Here is a 6,558-nt window from a genome sequence, read left to right on the forward strand (position 1 = left end):
GTGCCCAACACAAGATCTTTTATTAACTCTCTCACTATAAAGCAACTCATTCTGAACTGAAATCAATGACTTTACAGTTCTACTAACATTTCTTCTATTACTGACTTTCTCAACCCACTTGTTGCAAATCTAATTTTTACACCAGTGACAGTAACAATTACCAATTTCTTGGTTTTTTGTCTATTTAACAAATTTTCTAAAATTGCTGACATCTTGCTCTCATAACCGATAAGTGCATGTATTTTCTCATCACAATTATTGATTTCTATGATCTTCGTCCAAAAATTTTTCGCTTCATAGATCATTTTCTATGTCTCTGTACTTCCAGTGCATACATATTGTCTGTTAAACAGTCTTGAGCCTGGTTATCTGGTTACATTAATTCATCAAGTAATTCCTTCACTTCCAGTTCTCTGATCAGTTTCCCTACCTATCTCGGCCTTTTGAAAGTTCCATATACCCGAATGATGTCTGTAATTTTGAGTACATAATCACCATTTTTCTTTTGTGTAATTGTCTAGATCATTTGTACTCCCATCTAATGTGACTTTGTCATTCAAAGCCCGCTTTGATCCTCTCGACAGAATGTAATGTACTCATCCTTTCTTCTATTGCATTACTCTCCATAGCTTTACCATGTACACATAAAATATAATTATTTACCTCATCCTTGTCATCTTCCTCCAACAACACTTCATCTGATTCCTCCAACCTAACAGTTTCACTAACTCACCTGATGAGGTGCTTGGTGGCTGTAGTGGCAGGGTGGTGGGTGATTTACTCTTGGGAGCTGTTGGAAAATGCAAGGAATGTTTATGTTACGGATATCAGGTAGAGAAGACTGGTTTGGTTTTTCTGACATGAGAGAGACTGTTTAATTATAACCATCATCAACTTGTATTTTTCGTGATATGGAATTGAGCCAGGTGATAGATTGAGAATAGAGGCTTGAGACTGTGTCTCTAGTTGATGGAGCATGTGATTGCATTTCAATATATGTGGATTCTAAAATGGTGATGGAGCATCCATATATAATGAAATGCAATCACATGCTCCATCAGCTAAAGTCTGCTTCTGATCGTTACGTTAGAAGATCTGATGTATAAATGCACTTAGCAATTTGAGCATATTAAGTGGAGATTACCATCACTTGTGTGCAGTTAGTTAGGTTGAAAATAGCACATCCTTACTTGATGGAGCCACATTTTTATTTCATTAAGGACCACCATTCAGTAGGATGTTATATCTTTGTAATTAAATGAATTACATAAAATATAAATCTGAATTACAACATACATTATTACTGTGATTTTCCTGATATTTTATCTCTAGTTATCTCCAACTCTCTTTACATGTCCTCCCTTAACCATTTGACAGCAGGATCACAGTGTTTTGATTGATTGGTCACTACCATATCAGGGCTTAGCCAGACAGTTTACGGCTCAACCCTGAGACATTTACGAGTGAATCTTTTAAAGATCACCACCACCACCACCACGATTATCATCAGCTGAACTGTGACTTTCACATTCAGAATAGAATTAAGAAACAATGATTTAATGTAGACTTCACCCTGCTGTTTAAGGGTGTGATGGCAAGATATTCATGTTTCCACACAACATAAAGAAAGAAACTGGGAGTACCCACCAATTCAAAAGAAAATTAAAAAGCATACCCAATTACCAAACTTTCTACAAATTATCTGATGTCCTAACACTAGGAAATGATAAGTTGTTGCCTATAAGGCAAGTAACAAAGTGTGACTAAAAACTGCATAACAAGCAGTTATGTACTCTGAATAGAATTCAGTAAATAAAGTTTTAGGTACATATTTCCTTTGAAATATACCATTCTAATAAAGTAAATATAAAGCTACCAACATCAATAAGCAGCAGCAATATGGCATGACTGAGATGGCACCATCCTTTTGTTCAGAGAAGCAGATTTCCTTCTGATTTAGGACATGCCATTAAATTTAAATGATAAACATGGAAAGTGTTACACAGTGTAGTGATAATTTAGGGTTAAAGCAGTATCCGGATAAGGTTTCCACAATTTCCTTGTCTTTTCTTAATTAACCTTTATCTTGGCTCAATTCACATCCCTGAAGGCTATCTTTCTTGATGGACTCTAAGAAACATGATGAAAAAATGAATGGAACTCGATTTAGATTTATCCTCTAATTGTCTTGTGTGGATATGAGAAATCAATGAGCCCCCCCCCCCAACTGTATGATCTTTTTCAAGAACCATCTCCAAAGAGCTTAAATTGCAGATGACACCACTGGGCCTTGATTTTACTTAAAAATGCTTTTGTAACCTGGTAATCACTTCCCAAAGAGCAAAGAGTTTTGAGCTAGTTCTGATATTCCCCTTTTGTGGCTACTAGCCAGCAATAAGATCATTTTGGTCTTCGTAAAAGTTTTCTTCCCACACAGACTGCTTGAAATTTCCTGGGTTCTCTGAATGCTTTTGTCCTCACATGGGGAGGAAACAATAGCTGGGCAGAAAACTTCAAAGTTTTAGGGGTCCATGTATCAATAATCAATTTAAGCTGGAAAAAAATACATTTTGGAACTCTTAAAAGAACATAGTTCAGCTGCATTTGCACTTCAAATCATAGAAAATCTTGGAGAGAGACTAATCAGCACGCTGATATATTTTGTGTATTTTCATTCAGTTAGATCATATGAGATAATGTTCTGGGGTAACTCATCTTTGAGAAGGGAAGTGTTCATTGCTCACAAATGTGCTTGCAAGAATAATATGTGGTGTTCACCCATGATCAACTTATAGGCACCTGTTTAAGGGATTAGGCATTTTGACTACTGCCTGACAATCTATTTATTCCCTCAAGAAGTTTGTTGTAACTAGTCCACTGCAGTTGGATAGGCATAATGATATACATAATTACAATATGATATACATAATAACAATATCAGAAGACAAAATTAAATAAAATTATTCATTACTCCACATTATGGTTGTCGTTAGCACAAAAAACTTTGCTTAATGGTGCCACCAAAATTTTTGGTCTTTTTCCCTATGATGTAAAATATCCGACAGAGAGAAAAGTTAAATTTTAAAATAAACAGAAAAATATTCTTTACTTAATGTGAACTTGTAACGAGAATGTAGGATGACTTGTTCCTCATTATAATGATTAATTATACAAATGCTCCATGGAACATGTAGCTAAATCAGTCTCCAAAGCAATGAAGCTACACAACTAGAATGAAACAAATACATCTGGAGCATCACCTAGATCTTTGTACAGATTTAGAAGGCTTGATCCAGACTGCAGCTCTCAAAATTTCCAATTCTTCTTGCACTACTATCAAATTAGCACCTAGTTTCAAGACAAGCTGCTTGTTTTTCGAACACTTTGCAGTAGAAGAGACAGTCACTGGACAATTAATGGTTGTCATGTATATTGCATTACAACATCCCATGTGATGGGGGAAAAAACCACTTACATTCCTCACACTAGCTGCCATTCCTGATGATTCTGTAGTGGTGGTGGTAGTGGTAGTGGTAGTGGTAGTGGTAGTAGTAGTAGTAGTAGTAGTAGTCATCTGTGGATTATTTTTATAAGGATATTGGACATAACACAGTATTACAATTTAAGAAAAACAAAAATAAAGTAGTACACATATTGCATACTTACAGTACATTATGCCAAGGATGCAACAGGTACTTAGCTGTGGCCTTACAGTAGTAGCCACTTGAAATAAATTAGAGAAACCACGGAAAACCTGAATCACAATGGCTATATGAAGATTGGAGCCTCCATCCTCCTGCAACAATTTGTACACTTGTTTATTATAACACTCGTGGTAATTGGTTAGAACGCTATGTTACAAAAAGATAATGCACAAGGGATTTGTGCAACACTGTTAGAAACTTAGAATTATTTTGGGGAAAATTAGTTACATAATTTAAGAGTAGCTTTTAAGTTTAAATACTATTCGCATCACAATGAAATTTATTTTACGAGAGAATATGAATATTATTTATTGGTGAAGATTTTAAGACAGATGTAAACTCTCTCGTCACAGAAACGGAGGTTAGGTTAGTCCACAGCTACTAGACAGCCGTGATAAAATGAAATAATCTGATGGGATTCAACTAGTAGTTTTGTGGATACTGGCGTTATACTAAACTATAGTACGGGCAACTGCACAAAACTACTGATATTTTCCTAAACCTAAATGCTAAAAGTTAGCTACAGCTTTGTTTTACAACGTCGATGCGACGTATTTTCTCCCTAACACATATAATCTACTAAGTACAGATAAACTTGATATATTGCAATAGCTGTAACTACGAAACTTTAAATAACCGCCTCTAAACTATAATTATGACCAACCAGAAAAGCAATTCAGTAATTAGAACCTTGAGCTACATTACAAACCTATATTGCACAGTAACCTCTATTCAAAACCAGTAATTAAGAAAAATGTCGAATCTGCTGTGCTGAAAATTCAAGGGGAGACTAAAACGTCGAATAATTTCAATTCCAGCGCTTCGAACATTTCACTCATTCCTCGTCTCTCATTGGCTGCCTAAAACAGTCTTCCCATTGGCTACGGGACTGACGCAGTGCCAACATATGTAAATTGCAGTTGTTTCAAAGAAATTGCATTCTTTGCATGCTGCACATCGAAATTTTTATTTATGCACTCAGACGTAAAAATTGGACAAATCATGTAACACCCACTGAAGATGCTTTGTAAAAAAGGCGAAACGCATCTGGGTGCATAAATAAAAGTAACAAATTTCGATGTGCAGCAAGCAAAAAAGGCATTTTCTTCGGAACAACTGCAATTTATACATAGCTGCTGCGAAAATGACCACTACAAGAAACGTTCCAACGAATATGCTTGGAAAAAAGTAGTTGTTGACACTACCCTGACACAGACTGTCACCCTGATATGAACTGGCATGTTAGATTTTATTTCTGCCAAGCATCTGTTTTGCTCTTGAATGGCCTACACACGCATGAATTTATTGACCGGCCGATCGTCCACACTAGAGATGGGCAAACTGAAACACGTTAATTGTTTCGAAACAAATGAAACAGTACAATGTAATGTTTCGATACGCTGTTTCGAAACAGTGAAGCAGTTTGTGTTTTGTAATCTAATAAACCTACACATTTTATCATCTTTACTGTCTACTGTATAAGTATGTCCACATAAACACAAATGAGGTGCGAAAGCGCTAATCATAGCGCAGAAAGTATGAAATTATCACTTGGGCGTCTTGGTAGTTTCTTATTTCCTGCAGCAAATGCGCTGCTTTCGTGTCGTGTGACTTTCATACTTTTCAATTGGCTGAGGACAGCCATAGCTGAAGACAGAAGAGCCACCACTAGTGATGGGCTAAACTGCGTTTTTCCGATATCAGTGATTTCTGTGAATGCTACTTTTCAGTATCTGTTATTCTTAACTGTGATTTGTCGCAGTTAAGAGTCGCAGTTAAGGAACCTAAGTCGCGTATCCCTCCGCCACTGCTATTTCTGCTACTTCCGCGATTTCTGCGACTTCTGCTACTTCTGCGATTTCTGTGACTTCTGCTAATTCTGCGATTTCTGTGACTCCTGCGATTTCTGCGACGTACCACCGTATGAAAAAGTTACATCTGTCCACACTGAAAGTTGCATCTCAACAAACCTCTCATTGGTAAGTATGTTTTACGTTTATTCTTCCGTTGGCTTTAATTTTGTATTAAAGAAACAACTGTGACAATATTAATAGTGTAATTAATATGTAAGTAGCCGCACAGTACCGTAATAGTTCGTGTTTAGAAAATTAATTCTAACATATTATTATGTTCATAGGTACCTGAACTACATTTCAGTCACTCAGTAAAGTGATAATTCAAAATATCATTGTCAACAGATCTGAAGAAATTGTCAGTCTTTAGACGGTTTTCGTCAGACGAGAGGTTAGTTTCTAAGCGTTTTGATGGACTTAATTACTTCAGTGAGATCGTTCTTGCGAATGTGATATAGCAAATATTAGCAATCTACTCTGTCAATTATATTGCTAGTAATTAGTGACAGCAAAAATTGTTTAATAATCCTTGTGTTTTTGCAGACGCAGTTCTGACTGATTACTGGTTGCTGTACAAATCTATCCACATCAAGGCTGTTGAGAGAGACTCGTGAAGATTCAAGACAGCTCTTAGAGGATTTGCAGTTTAAAAGTGAAATAATTATGAAATAAGTGTGTGACTGATTAAAGTGTTTTATTGAAGTTGTTCTGCGATTTTAAAGGAATAATAAATGTTAAATACATTGAGTGAATAATAAAAATCTCATTTTCCACATGTTAAGCCGTCCTATACCCGTAATTTTCCGCCACTTATTTATTGGTAAACACTTGTTGGATACCGACGTGCCGCCCCCCCCCCCCTTTCTCCACAATCTTGGTGTGACACTGACCTGTAACATATCCCGAAGTCTACATTATGCATTTTGAGGCTGTTGATATGAAAGTGGGAAGTACAGATCTTCCAGTTAAATCAGGAATAGCTTAAGTGCATTACTTGAAAG

General features: G+C 36.2%; 1 long non-coding RNA gene across 1 annotated transcript; it reads right to left on the bottom strand.

The window, feature by feature from the left end:
- Positions 1 to 2,976: 2,976 nt before the first annotated feature.
- Positions 2,977 to 4,536, bottom strand: LOC124719121. The gene is made up of 3 exons (XR_007005992.1): positions 4,414 to 4,536; positions 3,667 to 3,796; positions 2,977 to 3,574 (listed from the first exon to the last, which is right to left on the bottom strand). It is a non-coding gene; the product is annotated as an uncharacterized LOC124719121 (long non-coding RNA).
- Between the last annotated feature and the right edge of the window lie 2,022 nt (positions 4,537 to 6,558).

Source organism: Schistocerca piceifrons, chromosome 10, assembly GCF_021461385.2.
Source record: "Schistocerca piceifrons isolate TAMUIC-IGC-003096 chromosome 10, iqSchPice1.1, whole genome shotgun sequence".
Classification (NCBI taxonomy): domain Eukaryota; kingdom Metazoa; phylum Arthropoda; class Insecta; order Orthoptera; family Acrididae; genus Schistocerca; species Schistocerca piceifrons.